Raw genomic sequence first — 17,212 nt, 5'->3', positions numbered from 1 at the left:
AAGCTGCATGCAGTCTTTTTGACTGTCCTTCCCTCTTGTCCCCCTTTTGTCACAGGCCATATCCAGTCTCATGAAACTTTTTCACCAATCTCTACTGAGCCTTTTAAAATTAAAAGCCAGGAGTTAGAGGCGGCATCTGCACTGCAGAAATAATTTAGTTGGACACCACTTTATCTGCCATGGCCCAGTGTTATGGAATTGTGGAAATTGCAGCTTTGTGAGAGCTTTGTCAGAATGCTCTGGTGCCACAACAAACTGCAGTTCCTAGAATGCCATAGCATGGAGCCATGACAGTTAAAGTGGTGTCAGACTAGATTATTAGTGCCATGCAGATGCAGCCTTAATGGCTTTATGGCTATACACTGGCACTGAGAAACTGTCCCACAAGGTGAGGAGTAAGAGAACACTCTGGAAGTTATCTTGCAGAGCATTAAGGTCCATTAATGTGATGAAGGATCTTAAGTCATTAATTGAGATTAGAGGTTCTCATTAGAAACCCTCTGAGGTAAATACTTAGGTATCCAACCATCAGACAATGTAGCCTGCTAGTCAGAGTAAAAAAATGCTACATGAAACGGGTCAAATAACTATGTATGTGGATTTCTTTACAACATGCTAACATTCAGTGATGTGAAGGACAGCAAATAGAGGTAATATCAGACCTACTACAAACCATAACATTAATAAAGTACTTTACAGTGTTTACAAATTCAAAGTTGTATTCAAAAACAGAATAACATGCCAGATATTTTTGATCAAAACTATTCACCATTTAAAAAAAAAAGCTGCAAAAAGAGACTATTGTGAAAATTTGCACTCCCATATTGACTTTAGAGACTCTGGATGTGAGTTTTAAAGATAAGTGGGAGACGGTTTGGGGATATCATTTAACATCAACACATCACAGTGGGAAAATGTTTGACAATATCAGTAGAATATGTAAGAATGTCGGAGCAAGAGAAAATAATCTGTGGGTGGTATTATACTTCAACGCAATTGACTAAAATATATATGATCAGATGTAATACTCTGGCACTATAGCAATGGGGATGGTTCACTTAGCCATGTGTGGTGAAGATGCAACAAAATAGGGGAGTTGTGGGAGAACAAGAGAAAATCAAGGATGCCATTGCACCATAGATTAAAGCCAGTGGCTATTAACACATCATACAGAAGGTAATTTGATACTTTAACTATGCACTATGTGAAGAAGCATTTCCTTTTGTCTATCTGAAATCACTCACATTTTATTGGATGGTCCCAGGCCCCCAGGGGGGAATTTTATGCACCTCCTCCACACCATGCACAGTGCTATACACCTTTCTCCCCCCCAAGTTAAAATTCTCCAAATATAGTGGCAATAACATCTGGTCACGTTCTTTGGATTTTGCTGTTTCTCTTACACATATAAGGTTTTGTAATTAAAAAACTGGAAGGACTCAAAAGCTGACAATATTTTAGTGGTCCAATACTGTACCCCATCAATGCATCTGAAGGTAGATTGATATCCATCAAAGCTTGTTCTAAAATAAATGAGCCTTAAAGCCACAAGATTCCTCCCTTTATTTTATCCTGAAACTGATTAAAATACTGTAGCTATCAATTCTCAGAATGTCATAACTTGTCTTCATAGAACTGTGGATCTAGTTATGTGATCACTTTGTTGCTTCTTTCTTCATCTTTCTAAATCTACAGTATTCTTTTTTGACTCTTGGCTTTTTGCCTTGCCATATATATTTTGATATGTCTTTATGCCATGCTTTAAACAGGCCATCATTTGTGAATATTGGAATGTTCTGAAATAAAAAGAGCATATGGGGGTTTGACTGTACTGTTTTTAACTGTTTTAATGCTTGAAAATTATATGTTTTATTCTTGTATCTTATTGTTATTGTTGGGTTGTAATCCCACCTCGATCCCCTTGGGAGAGGAGGGAAAATATAAATAAATTTTATTATTATTAATATTATTATTATTCATCTTTATCATAGAAACACCAAATCTTGACAGGTCCTTACCTTAATATAGTTGTCTTGAAAATGTTTTGTATTATTCCCTGATGCTTTAATTCCGAGATATTTTAAATCCACTTCCAAAAGTGGTCATGCCATAGTTCCATATTAAGGAATAATACTGTTGGCAATTTTATTATCTGCCCTTTTTCTAATGATTTTTAACATGAAAATTGCCTTTTTACAGAAACTGCACATCTAGCCAACATTTTAACAGAACTATCTTAAGATCTCTTTCCTGGTCACTAGTTCTGCCTTCATCAGCAAATATTTGAAACTAGATTTTTTTTACACAAGTGCCTACCACCCTGCACTCGTTTACACTGGACTACATTAACCTTTTTAATACTCATTCACTCCATTTGGAGAGATGCTTTTGGAACCTCAGTGCTATCCCTTTTAACCATTGTAAATAAGCTAATGTCATCAGAAAAGCTGACCACTGCACACCAATAAATCTAAAACACGGTTTTAGCCCCACATGTGAAGCAAGTTGCATTTTAGAGGAAAAGTTTCTAGTGGGATAGAAAAAACAACACATAGTTGTGTGGCACTTTTAAGACTGGACACATTTAGTAAAGCATAAGCTTTTGAGAACTACAGTATAGTTTACCAGATGCAATACATTTTTCCTAGTGTACAGATGTATCTACATACATAGTTGTGAGGGGAGAGGAAATTGTAGGTAGTCATGTTAGAGAAAAGTGAAATGCAACATTCAGAAACTATTGGGGTGAGATTTCAATATCTGAGGCCCACAGTCTCAGCCAAGTGCATTAATTACACCCCCAAAACTCCTGTTCCCTAAAACTCCTATTCCACACACTTACTTGCATGGGAAATTAGTGCAATGATCCTGCTGTACTGTACTTAAAAATAGCAAAGGTCTCACCTTTGAGATTATTGTTCGGTCATGTCCGACTGTAGGGGGCAATGCTCATCTCCATTACTAAGCTGAAGAGCCAGCATCATCTGTGATCATGTGGCCAGCATGACTTCACAGAACACTGTTACCTTCCCACCAAAGTGGTACCTATTTATCTACTTGCACTTTTACATGCTTTTGAAGTGCTAGGTTGGCAGAAGCTGGGACTAGTAATGGGAGCTCACTCTGTCACACGGCACCTGGCTCTCAAACTGCCGACCTGCTGACCTTGCGATCATCGGTGTCTTAACTGCTAAGCTATCTCATCCTGCAGTTACCAGTACTAAAAAAAGTATGTGTGCTTTCTCATGAAGTGACTAGTCTTAGGAGAGAAGATACAGAGGGGGGAGGAGATAGGTAAGGAAAATTAGCATAAGACTTGGTTTATGACACAGTAATCAGGAGTCTAAGTCCACGTAAAGCTATTATGACCATAGTTGACTGTGTTGAACTGAAAGACATGAGGAGCAGTTGTGTTGTGTTGATTCATATTCTGGCATCTCTTGACGCTTCGGTCTATATGTCACACTCTATCCTATTTGCACATTTAGATGTGGAAGACAGAAATTGCATGTCTCAATGGTAAAGAAGCACATTTAAAAGTTTTCCATTTCAGTGCTTAGCATCTTGAATTAAAGCTAGCAGGGCTGGGATGCGGAGACTGCTATTGCCAGTCAAAGTAACCAGTGCCTGGCTACATAGAGTAATAGAGTAACAGCTGAACTTGATGCTTGACTTATTTGCACTTGTTCTTCCAACACTTAGGGGTTGGAAGAGAAGTTATTTGTTCTCTTACAAATCAGCTTTCCATAGCTTCCTATATTTGTAAGAAGGCATTCAAATGGTCTGATCTTTTATTGTTTCTTTAGAAATAAATCCCACAGAATTCAAGGGGCTTATCCCAAGACCATGTGGATAGGATCAGAGCCTGCTTCTTAAAGCAGAACACAGGCTGCGCTGCAATTTTCCTTTTTGTGCAGTCTACATACACATTAAATTTTCTGAAAACAGGGAACATAGGCACTGCTCTCCTGTCACATCACAAGGAGCAAGCAGTTTGTTCTTTACTGTTATTTTACAGAAGTCTGACAATGAGAACAAGAAAGACATATCCATAGGAAGCTAGAGCATTGCAAGGCCACTAGTCTATGGCTTGTCAACCTAAGCTTTAATTTAATGGTTCAATCATTGTCATAAAAATAGTTTGAACACAGGCATGCCATGTTACCATGACTCTGAGTGAGCAAGCTAGCTGAATAAGGTACAGATGTAAACAATATAACAAAGAGGTCCCTATGATGAACACATCTAAGGACACTTATGCCATTTTCTCCTGTCTTGCTATCCTTGCTTCCTCCTTTCGTCACATACCACCCACATTGTTAATACTGTTTCTTTATTGAACAGCCCAGAAGATGAATACGCAACACACCCACTCTTTCTGAAATGTTACTGCTCTTCTATGACCCGTTCTTGCCTGGATTATGTAAGGCATGTGGGTGGTGTACACTTCTGGATGGTTTTTCAGGGTTGCTGGTTGGGATGGCATCATTACGGGCTAAAGTAGACTCCTGCATATTGACTTAACTCAGCTGCTATATTTATGCCCTTGTAATCAAATAATGTGAGGAACTTCAGGGCAACTGAAGTAATAGGGCTTTCGTAGGAGGAAAACATTTTTGAAAACTATAGTTTCATCTGCTATTCAGGCAGGTTATTTTGAGCTTTGAATCTTTTCTATATATTTTAATGAATAGGAACTCTGCAAGATCATACTTCCTAGTTTAATTAGTTGAAAACAGCAGTTTCTCTTTCTCAATGGTAGCCTTCTATTAAATTGGCTGTTCCATTTCTAAAAGATGAGTGACACTTACCTTTTTAAAAACTTGTTTTGTTGTAGTACAGTGCAGGGGTGCCTAAATACTCTATAGGCACCAGATGCCATCTGATTTTGTAATTGAAGCAGAGTCAGCCTTGGTTAGTACTTGGATGGGGGACTGCCAAAAAATTAGGTGCTATATACTATATTATATACCAGAGAGAAACCACCTCTGAGTTTTCTGTGTGTAAGAAAACCCTATGAAATTCATGAGGTTGCCCTAATTCTACAGGTGACTTGAAGGCACATACACATACATAATACAGTGGCAATACCAGTAGTTCTATACCACCTATGCTTAATTTTTGGTATAGTCTCTTTAAACAGTGATTAGTTCAACTTGATGGAAAATCCAGAGTGAACTTTGAGGGCTGAGGCAAATGATGACTATATGAACAGTTTCCTATTGGGATAATACATTTTTGTGATGCTAGGTAGAACACTCAGCTTTATTTCTTTTAAAAAAATAGATTTTAAATGTATGATAAAAAAGAAACAGTAAAAAGAGAAAAAAATAGAAATGGGAGGGAGGGAGATACATAGGATATGAACAATGGCTAGGCATATACATTAACATAAGGCAAGCATATTTCCAAAAATACATTTTCTTGAAACTGATCTCTATAAAATATAGGTTCATGTATAGAGCTAGTGTGGGATAGTGGTTTGAATGTTGGACTAGGATGCTGGGAAATGAAGATTCAAATCCCCATTATTCTGTGGAAACCGACTGGGTAACCTTGGGCAAGTCATGCTCCCTCTCACTCTCAGAGGAAGAAATGGCATACCTTTTCTGAGGAAATCTTGCCAGGAAAACCCTATAATAGGTTTGTCTTAAGGTTGCTGTAAGTTGGCAGGGACATGGCAGGGAGTTGGACTGGATGGCCCTTATGGTCTCTTTCAACACTATGATTTTATGATTCTCTTCTATGGAAATGACTTGAGGGTGCACAACAGCAGCCTATTTAAACCATTAAGATCTTCTTACAATTGAACAATGGATGATTAATGTTTATCTTTCTGTAACAGTAAACACATGTAGGATCCAGCACAATAGATCATCAGTTAAATTCCACATGAGAGGAATGTAATTGAAAGGAAAATGTGTATCTAGAAATTTCAAAGATTTTTCTAATACAAAATTAACATTTTGTAACACATTCAACTTCAAATGGATAATCACTGAACATGCCAGAGGGAAACATTATCTGCATGACACCACCAACATTTTAGTTCTTGTAAAACTTCTTCCTGAAAAGGTGTAATGATGTCCAATACACCTGCAGCACTGGTTTTTCGGGACTAAATATAATCCTAGGTTTAGATATTTTATATGTTGAAGCTAGGGCAGTTTTCCATTGGTTAATTTATATCTTGCAATCTACCTCTTTGTTTAATCTAGCTCTAAATTTATTAACATCAGATTTACATAATACTTTCCAACACATTCCAACAGTTGGAATTAACTTACATGGAACATCTTCATCATGGACAGTCTTTGGTTCTACAGTGGGCCCTTGATATCCACGGGGGGTTGCTTCCAGGACTTCCTGTGGATACCAAAATCCATGGATGCTCAAGTCCCATTAAATACAATGGCATAATAAAATGGTGTCCCTTATATAAAATGTCAAAATCAAGGTTTGCTTTTTCGGATTGATATATATATATTTAATATTTTCAATCCATGGATGGTTGAATTCATGGATAAAGAACCCGTGGATATGAAGGGCCAACTGTATTAACTGAAGGAAGTAAGATACAATGACATCTGCAACCTTTTCTGGCAGGATGGTTTGGGGTACAGTATCTTGTCAACGTATCCAGGGGTAGCCATGTTGGCCATAGATCAAGATACAATAACATCAAAAACCCACACAATACCTTTATTGGCCAACTGAAATGCACAAAATACATGATGTAAACTTTTGAAGCACCACTGGCTTTTACGTCAGGCAAAGGTGTTAAAAAACAGGAAAAAGAAAAAAATGATGTTGGAGTCATAAGTCTACATTTTGTTAAGATATTATTATTATAATTGTTCTCAGTTAAGATGGTATGGAGGTTTGGCCCATACAGTTAAGCTAAACTAAATCTGTGGGGCAATCCTAATGTGAAGATTGTGATACAAGTATTTTTATGGAAGAAATTGAATATTGTGGGATCCATCTTTAGATCAACTGAAGAATTGTTGCCCTTTTCAATACATATTTAGTGCAATGGACTTATCAGTTACCTGTGGGTGAACTGTGGCAATATTTACAACCACATCTTGTGGTCTCTGTATATGGACCACCAACTCTGAGTGGCTCAGTCTCCCCTGTTGTGTTGTAAACATTAAATATATCTTCTGAAAAATGAAAAACAACAAGGTGGAACAGCCAGCCCAAAGTTTCTTCCTTCTTTTTACTGGTACTTCATTAACATTCATTTAAGAAATGTATGCATTTACACAATCAGCTCAAACACTTGTTTTTGACTGGAGTGAAATATATGCTTGCATTAATGTTCACTTGTTATGAACATTCTCTCACAGATAAATAAAATGGCTTTCATGGTTCTTCAATGTTTTGACAGAGTTATCTGCTTAAAATAGTATTTCTTCATAGACAATCTATTCCTAGTATTCACATCCCCTTAAAAATGTGTTCAGGTTTTAGCCAAGAGTAACAGATGCAGACTTAGCAAAAAATAAATAAAAATGAAGGAAGGGTTATGGTTATTAATATTACTACTAGTACATAATTTTGGGTGGTTTTGACCTTTAAAGGTTTTATCTATGAGTCTGCCATTATTTGATAAATGTGAGTTATGTGTATTGGTATTAACTGTTATGAAAGAAGAACAGATTTGATGCCACAGCACTGGCTGGATCCGTTTAGACTATGCTAACCAGAAATGCTACTGGTTGTTGCCAAACACTTAGCCCTGTATAATTACCTGGCCTCTTATGTTTTTTACTTAAAGATAAAAGCTGCATACAGTGTATGTTAGTACTTGAAAGATTACCATTTGTATTGAAAGGCTTGAATTTTAAATCCATATAAGACTATATACTCAACATTTAATTCCAAAGCTGTTTTTACAGATGCACTGAATCAAATAACCATTTCTCTAAACAGCAAAGAAGGAACAATACTGTGCTTTATCTGAAGGAACATAAAATTCTGAAAGAAACCAGAAGAACAGGATAAGTCCAACAGATTGGAAGAGGACAAATGTTGTCTCCATTTTCAAAAAGGGGAAAAAAGAGACCCAAATAATTACCACTGAGTCAGCCTGACATCAGTACTGGGAAAGATTTTAGAGCAGATAATAAAAAAGTCAGTCTGTTGCACTTAAAAAGTTATTCTGTGATCACTAAAAGTCAACATGGATTTCTCAAAAACAAGTCATGCCCAGAGTAATCTTAACCTTTTTAAAAATAGAGTTACAGGCTTGGTAGATGAGGGGAATGCTGTGTATGTTATGTCTCTTTGATTCCAGTGAGGGCCTTGACATGATATTCTTGCAAGCAAACAAACAAACAAAAAAACTAGTAAAATGGCGACTAGATGGATTTGAAGTTGGTTGGCTGATTGAACCCAAAGGATGTTCACCAATGAACATAAAATGTTGTGGAGATAAAATCTCCACTTCTAGCTGGGTGCCACATGTTTCTGTCCTGGGCCCAGTGCTATTCAGCATCTTTATCAATGGTGTGAATAATGGAATAGGGACTGATGACACCAAATTAGGAAGGGTAGTTAAAACCACAGATGCCAGGATCAGAATTCAAAATGACCTTTACACTGGGTCAAAACTAACAAAATGAATTTCAACAGGGAGAAATACAGTAAAAATGAATTGCACAAATATAAGGAAGGTGACACCGAGCTTGACAACAGTATAGGTGAAAGGGATCTAGGAGTCTTAGTAGACCACAAGTTAAACATGAGTCAACAATGTGATGTGGCAACTGAAAAACCCAGTATGATCCTAGGTGGCATCAAAAGGATCGAGAGAAGTAATATTCTTTATTCTGCTTTGATCAGACCTCACCTGGAATACTGTGTCCAGTTCTGGCTCCACAACACAAGAGGGATATTTACAAGCTGGAGTGTGTCCAGAGGAAGGTGACCAAAATTGTGAAGGAACTTACAGAACTCAGTATGTTTAGCCTGGGGAAGAGACATTTGAGAGAAGACATGACAACCATGCTTAAATATTTGAAAGTATGTCATATTGAAGAAGGAGCAAACTTATTTTCTGCTACTCCAGAGATTAGGATACAGAGCAGTGGATTCAAACTACAGGAAAAGAAGTTACACCTAAGCATTAGGAAGCATTTCCTGATAGTAAGAGCTGTTTAACAGGGGGATATGCTGTCTTGGAATGAGGTGGGGTCTCCTTCTCTGGAGGTTTTTAAACAGAGGCTGGATGGCCATCTGTCAGGGACGCTTTGATTCTTGCATGGCATGGGGTTGGACTGGATGGCCCTTGTGGTCTCTTTCAACTCTATGAGCCTGTGAACTGAGAAATGAAATAGCATATGCAGAGTGGTCTCTGCTTCTAATGTACTTCCAGAGTTCTAAAGGAAATTTGAAAATATAAAACACTGTATTATGCTCTTTGTTCTTAAAGTAGAAGAAAATTCAAAGTAGCCATTTGCAGGTTAAACCTATACCTCTGTTTAGCCAGGACCAGAAATATAACAACGGAATGGCCACCATTTCAAGTGTATGTTCAGCTCAGAAGGAGAGAGAGAATGTCACAGAAAGCAAAAACGTAAGTGCTGTCCTGAATCACAAGAAAGGACTACCTATGCTACCAGGTATGCTCATTAAATATGAGTATTAGACTTTGATGCATAAGACAGGAAAGGTGTCTGCTGCCGGAGTCTAAAGAATTCATAATGTAGAAACTTGGGCTGCTACTGCAGCCTGGACTCTTTGTACATCTTAGAAAAGCCAAGTTTCATTCCAAAACTGCCAAGTCCCCCTCCGCCCCCGCACCTCGCTGGCAAGGGAATGGTTGCATTGATTGAGAGCTATTAGTGCTTAACTGTCTTGTCTACCATCCATGGAAGAGAGACCCTGTCAAACTGGCTCAGATCAGTATACCTCCTATGGTGAGGTATTGTGCTGTCTTCAAAGGGCCTGGAAAACATCTGGATTTAAAAGAGCTGGACAAACATCTGGATTTAAAAGAAAGTGATTGCCTATATAGATTGGATTTTTGTCCAGTGCACACAACCCAATTATATGGTATTGTTCAGACTACTTGAGAGCCATTATCAGAACATGAAGGGCAGGTGCTCTTGTAAACACATGTTGAGGACACTTTTGCTCCACCTAGAGGCATTCCCTTCACTCAGAGACCCCTCCCAAGTGAGAAAGACCTTAAAAATACAGGCACAGAGCTCTTTTTGTCCTTCCCGAGTCTCTAGCCATCTCCACACAGGAGGGTGAGAAAATCCATGTGTGTTTTAATCTGTAAGCCCTTTAAGCTTAGCTACACCCCACTAGTGACCTCTCACCACAGTTTGGTTAGGAGAAAGTTTATTTTTTAAGTATCCATGCTGTTTTTCCCTTTTATTTTGAGAAATAGATTACATTGAGTATAGAGTGTTCTGTTGGTATCTTTTTCTGCCTTTTTAATAAAGAAATAATAATAATAATAACAATAACAATAATAATAATAATTGTTTTTGCTGCAAAATCAGCTTGTCCTTTTACCTCATTTTCATCTAGAGCCACTTTGGTGAATTGTTTGTTTTTGAAGTCTTCAGCCTGGAAGGTCCTGCAGAGAGCTAGTGCCTAGAAGAGCGCCTTCTCCTTCCCCCCAAAAACACTATGTTGCTCTTAACACCTAAACCAGCATTCTGTTCTCAGAGGGTCAGGCATATGCCTATGGGAATCTCACAGTAGAGCATGACAGAAAAAGCGCACACAGCCTTGTTTACAGGCAGATCTCAATTTGAAATAACTACTGAGAAGGAAAAAAAATGCCAATATGGTGAGTATGTGAACTCTTTTTCATTGTTTCCTCTAGTACTGAAAAATACAAAATACTTTTTCCACATGCCCTCTTTCCCCCCTTCACCCTAGGCTCATGCACCTGTATGCTGAAATGAAAAAAACAAATGTAAGGCGAGCAATGGCACCAGTGGCTGCATCTCACTGATCTCGGGGTGAATGCTCCAGACTACTTCCATACATTGCCTAGGCTTTCTTGCATTCCCACGTTCATGCTGTGCTGTTTATATACTGGTGTGATGATGCACATTTTCAGTATTTCACAGAGTACGAGAGTTTCTTTTTGCTCCAGTTTTTAACACCATAGCATGGCTTTCTGTTTGTTTCCATGCGGTCTGGCACTGTACGTCATCTGAACAGGTAAGCTTCAAATCGGTTTGAAGCTGCTTTATTTTGCCAGGGTGGACAACCCCTTACTGCCTAGAGAAATCATAGTTGGGGTATGGTATGTAGACATTTGAAACTTTCCATGGAATGGAGATACTAGAGAAGACTACCACAAATTGTTGGGTACTTTAATGCTGAGTGTAGCAGGAAAGTGATTCACATACACATCCTGCAGAATAAATGGATAAATCCTTCAGCATTTAACAAGCAGTCTGTAATTAGAAGAATGCAATTTAAATATCTCTCCTACGGGTGTACTTATTGAACTTTCTTCAATCAATGGGAACAGATACACATCTTTGAAAGTTAATTGTACTACTGACATCATTGGGATTTATTACCTTATAAGTGAGCCATTTCAGGACAATGGCTAGCTCATTTGTTGTTTCTCCCAAGGCTAACTTGGCTGTGAATGTTCTTTAAGGAATGCAAACCTCCAGATTTTCATTTTGCTCCAGCATCTCCACAGAACATTTAAAATGATGGCCTTGTAATGCAAACCCTTCCTAGGAGAACCAGAGTTTTATATTTCTGCCTAGCCTCTTAGCTTGCTGGTTCTTCTTAAGATGGTAACAAAAGGGAACATGCATGTAATTTAAATAATAGCACTTTCCTCCTCCCACTTCCCCTCCCCTCCCTCTATTTCCCTGTATAATTTTAGTCTCCAAGCTTTATTAGGGAGCAACCTATTCTTTTGTGGATTGTAAAATGCCATGAATGTTGACGGTGTTATCCATGCATTCATTCATGGATTTATAATCCATCAATATATCAGTGAAGATTTTCCAAAATGCTTATTTGCTATTTGGAGAGTGTGGGTGTGAGAAAAAGATGAAACTGCTGCTTTCTGTGTCTGCTCTGATATGCACTCATTAGTGATCCTAATTATTTGTTTCTCTATTAAGCTCTCCATGAAGCCCAGAACCTGGAATATTGGTTCACAGATTAACTTGATTTTTCAGCAATGTTTTTGTTTAGGTAAGGTCACACCTTGGTGCTGAAGGGCAGGGCATAAGTACTCTAATAAATAATAAAAATAAAAAATAAAGTATGAGTTTAGAATTTTCTGTATGTCGGCCAGAATTCTGTTTGGGAGTCACACATGTTCGAGTGCTATGCAGTGACTCCTGTCCTAGCCCCTTCCAATCCCCATTTACTGGGCAGTTGCTGCTCTGCTTAATGGGTTTCTGTTCCTATTGACCAGGAAACAACTAACTGACATTCCCAGCCTGATCTCCAGCCCTGTCACAAATCCCCTGCTGCTGGAGACTGCTGACATGAAAGGGTCAGTGGGACCATCACTCAGCTGCTTCCCAGTCAACAGGGGAACAGACCCTCATTGACTGCACTGGCTGCTATCTGGTAAGTGGGGATTGGGGGACTTTCTAGGTCCATATTTATATGTTAGGGACGGTGAAAGTCCCCCCATTTCCCACTTACCAGACAGCAGCTAGTGCAATCAATGAGAGTAATCTATATATATGCACGCTCACACACACACATACACTGTATACACACACACACACACAAACACACTAAACTAGGGATTGTGAATATGAAACCGTCACAGTTGCATGACTCTAGGTTGCACATTCATAACTGCCCATTGGGATTCTAACCATCATATTTAGGAACCACAAAACTTCAGATGTTATTTTTCAGATGTGGCTTCAGTTGTTTCATTTGTGTCATGACAGCTACTGAAAACAATGCTGTGGCAGTTTCTGTGGGCCATGACTGTGGCCATTTGAACTATACAGGCATCTCTCTTTTCTCTTTCTTTGCTGCATATGTTGCCATGGTTAAAAATACTGAACCTATGTGGCGTATTGCTTCAAGCCAAGTGAATACAGTTATTTTAAAGGACAAGAATTATCCAAAGGGCAAGAAACCCCCCCCACGAGAGCTCTATTCCAATGCATTCCAAATGGCTCTGGTTCCTAATAATATTTTGTTTGCAATTTACTTAAGAGTAATAATACATTTTTATGAAAAGTTAATCCTTCTAATATGTCATAACCAGAATTTTTTGCAAAATGGTGTGCAAAATTTATTTTGCAAAATAAATAAAAAATATTTTATATGCCATATTGACGACCAAGCAGTAGCAAGAGCATAGTGCTACTGAGTGAGGGGCTTCGCCTTAAAATGGTGGGCTTAGGTACCCCTTCTGCTTGGGCACAGTAGGAAACTCTTCAAATTCAAAATCTTAACCCCCCCCCCCACAAGTAAGACCACTGACTCCAGTGCTATACTTTAGAAGTTTGAAACAACTTCTTGCTGTGGAACAACAAAAGGAAAATATTTTTCCAGTCCCTGTGCAGCTAAGTACAATGAATAACAAAGCAAAATGACTGACAATATAATTGCCAATCACTAAGGAAAGTATAATACAGATATAATTTAATCCCCCTCATGCATGCTTCCATGAGAACAAAGTGTTCTAAACAGCTTAAAAATTAAATATTGTTTAATAGTAGCACCAGTGAGAGAGCAGAAGCCAGCTGGTCTGCATTCCAGTTCCAAAAGTAGACTCATGATTCACTTAAAATATGCCAACCTTCAACAAAAATTGAGAGTTTAATTATCACACTGCCTTCACATATGTAAAATAGTGGTGGATTACTGGGTAGCTGTACCCTTGTTCAGCCTCCTTCAAATATGAGTTTTCTCTCCCTTACATGCACAAATTTAACAGGATGTAGCTTCTGTCCATCTTTGCATGTATTTGTGTATGATTATAGCTAAGTAGACTTAGCTATATTTACAGTTTGTAAAATGTAGGAGAGTTGCAAGATCCATTTGGTGATGCACTCTGTTCCCACAGTGGCCACAGATGCCCAATGAGAATCCACAAGAAAAACAACAGTGCAATAGCATCTTATTGTTCATATTCACCAGCAACTTGTATCAAGAAGCATGCTACTTCTGGAAATGGCATATGACTTTCATGACTAGTATCTTATTATCCATGAAATTGCCTAATTCATATTTAAAGTTGCCAGAGGTGGTATACATCAGGGCTTTCATGATATCCGGATGGGAACTGGCAATTATTACTTTCCAATGTGCCAGGGGGTGGCACTCTATTTCTGCCCATTGAGTATAACTGTTTCATTCTTTCCTGGAAACCTGCCAGTGATCAGAAGCCAAATGGGTGAGGAACTGGCATTGGTCCAGATGCCACCACTTTGAGCAGCACTGGTAAATATTACTAAATCTAGTGGGAAAGAATTACTGTACATAGTATAGCTATGCAGTGTGTGATGAAATACCTTTTTCACAAAAGACAGCTAGCAAATCTTAGAGAAATATGCACCCACGTGCATCCAGACTAAACTGATACCACAGCCAAACAAAGAAACAACTTAACAGTCTCACACACCAAAAACACATACATTCACTCCTCACTACTACCTGTAGTCACCTAGGAGTCTTCCTGCTCCCTTTTGTTTTTTGAGCAGCTGGGCACACTCAAAAATAGAGAAGCTTTACTGTACCCACCTGCCTTTAAATTTTCTAACACTGTGTCAGTGGGCCCTGTTTAATTCCATTATGAATCATTTTAAAAAGCATTGGGAGCCAGTACCTCCCAGTAACATTTGAATGTAAAAAATTAAAAAGCAGAAACTGCAGGGTCTTGACAGGTGCAGCCAAAAATGACTGCGGGTACAGTGGTGGCCATGGACACCACAGTGGAGACCACCAGAATATAGTAATGTAAGCAAGCTACCATGAATACTCATAGTTCTAGATCATTCATATCATGTAGGTGACATCTGAGAGGAAACAGCAATAGTAAGCTTCAGTCTAGAACCAAGAAGGACAACTTCCATATACTATGAGGATCAGGGAGAGTCTCACCCACCCCTCCAATTCCCTCACAGGAAATGTTGCCCAAATACACCCCCATGGCAAATCAGACCCTCTAGGGCAGAGGTATGCAATGATGCAGGGGGCAATTTTTGCTCAACCGTGGCACCATTGGATTTTTGGGCTGCATTCCCACTATGATTTACTGTATTTTGAATTGCAGATTGGGTTAAATGTCTGTTGTCCCCACTTGTCGCTTGTTTTGATCTGATTCTGATCCGATAGAGTTCAGTGAAAGTGTAGTAAATGCAGAAAACTCACTTTTATTTGACAGTAATTTTTCAAGAGGTTCTTTTGAGAAGAACCAACTCACAAGGATGCTCAACAAGTGGGAACAACCTTTGGATCAGAATCACATCTCACTGGAGGAGAGAGACTATAGCAGAGGGGTTGGCAGGGGGTGTCACCCATCCAGCCTTCAGCTGCTTGAAATATACCATTTTTTAGCACTGCCCTTTGTCTACCCACGCATATGATGGCTTTTTAATTTTCCTTCTTTACACTGATCAATTCCTTCTTTGGCCATGATGGTTTTGCCACTGTGAAAGGTTAAATGTATTTTTTGCTTTTCTTTTGGATGGGGAATCTGTTTTGTGTGTGTGTGTTTTTTAAAATAAGTTTTTGAATTGGAAATGCAATTTCTCATAGTTCGTAGAAGCCCCAAAGTGAGCAAAGGCTTTCCTATAATGAGCAAGGGCTATCATGGCCATGCAACTACGAGGCTAAAACGTGAACGGAAATAAAGAAAGTTGATATGGGGGGGGGGGGGGGGAGGGCACCAGAAAGTATCCTCATGTAGCCGAAATTATTATGTCTGACCACATCACCAATGACATGGTGAAACGATTAGCTTGATTGGCATTAAAAAAGGTGGTGGTGGGGTAATGTTGCCGTGCAAATACAAGTGGGGATGACAGTGGGGTTAAAAAAAACCCAATCCAAAAGACCCTGTTTCATAGTGGGAATGGCACCACGGTGGAACTGGCAAAATTTCAGTCTTTTTTTTAGATTTTGGGGGTGGGTTTCTGGGTGGGTAGGTGACACAAATTAACCAATTTCTGGGTAGCTTGGGGACATTTTGACTTTTGTGTTACAGTCATCCTCAAACTGGTACAATTTAATTTTGGAGTGGTGGTGGAGGGCATTGGGGGTCTCCATGGAGGATTCAGGGGTCAAAATGAAGGAGGTTGGGTGAAAATTGGAAATGACCAGTTTTGAAATACTTTTGTGAGCTTCCAGGGTTTTTTGGGCGGTGGGTGGGGGGAAAGCACCTCACAACCCTTATACCACTTAGGAGCAAATGCAGTATAGAAGAGTCAATAGCTTCCATAAGAGTATGCTTGATTGACCATTTTGCAGCAAAACAATAAATAAATGGTGTGTGTGGGGTGTGTGTGTAAAGTTTGAAGGGGGTTGTAGTGGGAGGCCTGGGGAACAGCATGGGGCTTGTTCCAGATGTATGATGTATATTGTTTTCATCCTAAATTCCATATAACAATACAGTGTCTATCTTAGGAAGCTGTTTTGACATTGCCTTCAAGCATATGGGCAGTGCCTTGTTCAATGTGATGTAAAAACAAGAACTTGGAATATAGTCTAACCAGTGAGTTGCTTAAGCTCCTCTTCAGCAGTATATAACCAGGAAAATAGGAATGAAACAGAAGTGAATAAATAGCTCTTATAATATCTTGGCTGTCAAGGACTGATACAGAGAATGAATTTCTACACAGTAGTATTCCAAGTTTTCAAGCATATTGTTGAAAAAAGTGTAATAACCCATTTTGAAGTACAAAAGAATGAATATTATGAATTCTATTAAATATAGAAATTAATTTGACAGATGGAATTTTATTAAAAAAATAAGGCCCATCTTTTGACTTCATAAAATTAGAGACATTTATCTGATTTGTAGTGTCTTATGAATGTTGATGGCTGCTTCTATTCTACTGCCTCTCATACATCTTGTAATGAACTCGATATTGCATATGCTGCGCTCGAAGCCACTGGTCTTGTGAAATGTGGCTACACTGGGCTTGCTCTAGGTTTTTTCTCCCAGTCATAGCAAAAAAAAAAAAAAAAGCATGCTTTTATCTACCTGCCAATCATTGTTTTTGATGCT

The sequence above is a fragment of the Sceloporus occidentalis genome, unplaced genomic scaffold, assembly GCF_023333645.1.
Source record: "Sceloporus occidentalis isolate IW3139 unplaced genomic scaffold, rSceOcc1.0.p SCAF_1, whole genome shotgun sequence".
In the NCBI taxonomy this organism is placed as follows: Eukaryota; Metazoa; Chordata; class Lepidosauria; order Squamata; family Phrynosomatidae; genus Sceloporus; species Sceloporus occidentalis.
Note: the sequence above shows the minus strand (reverse complement) of the source record.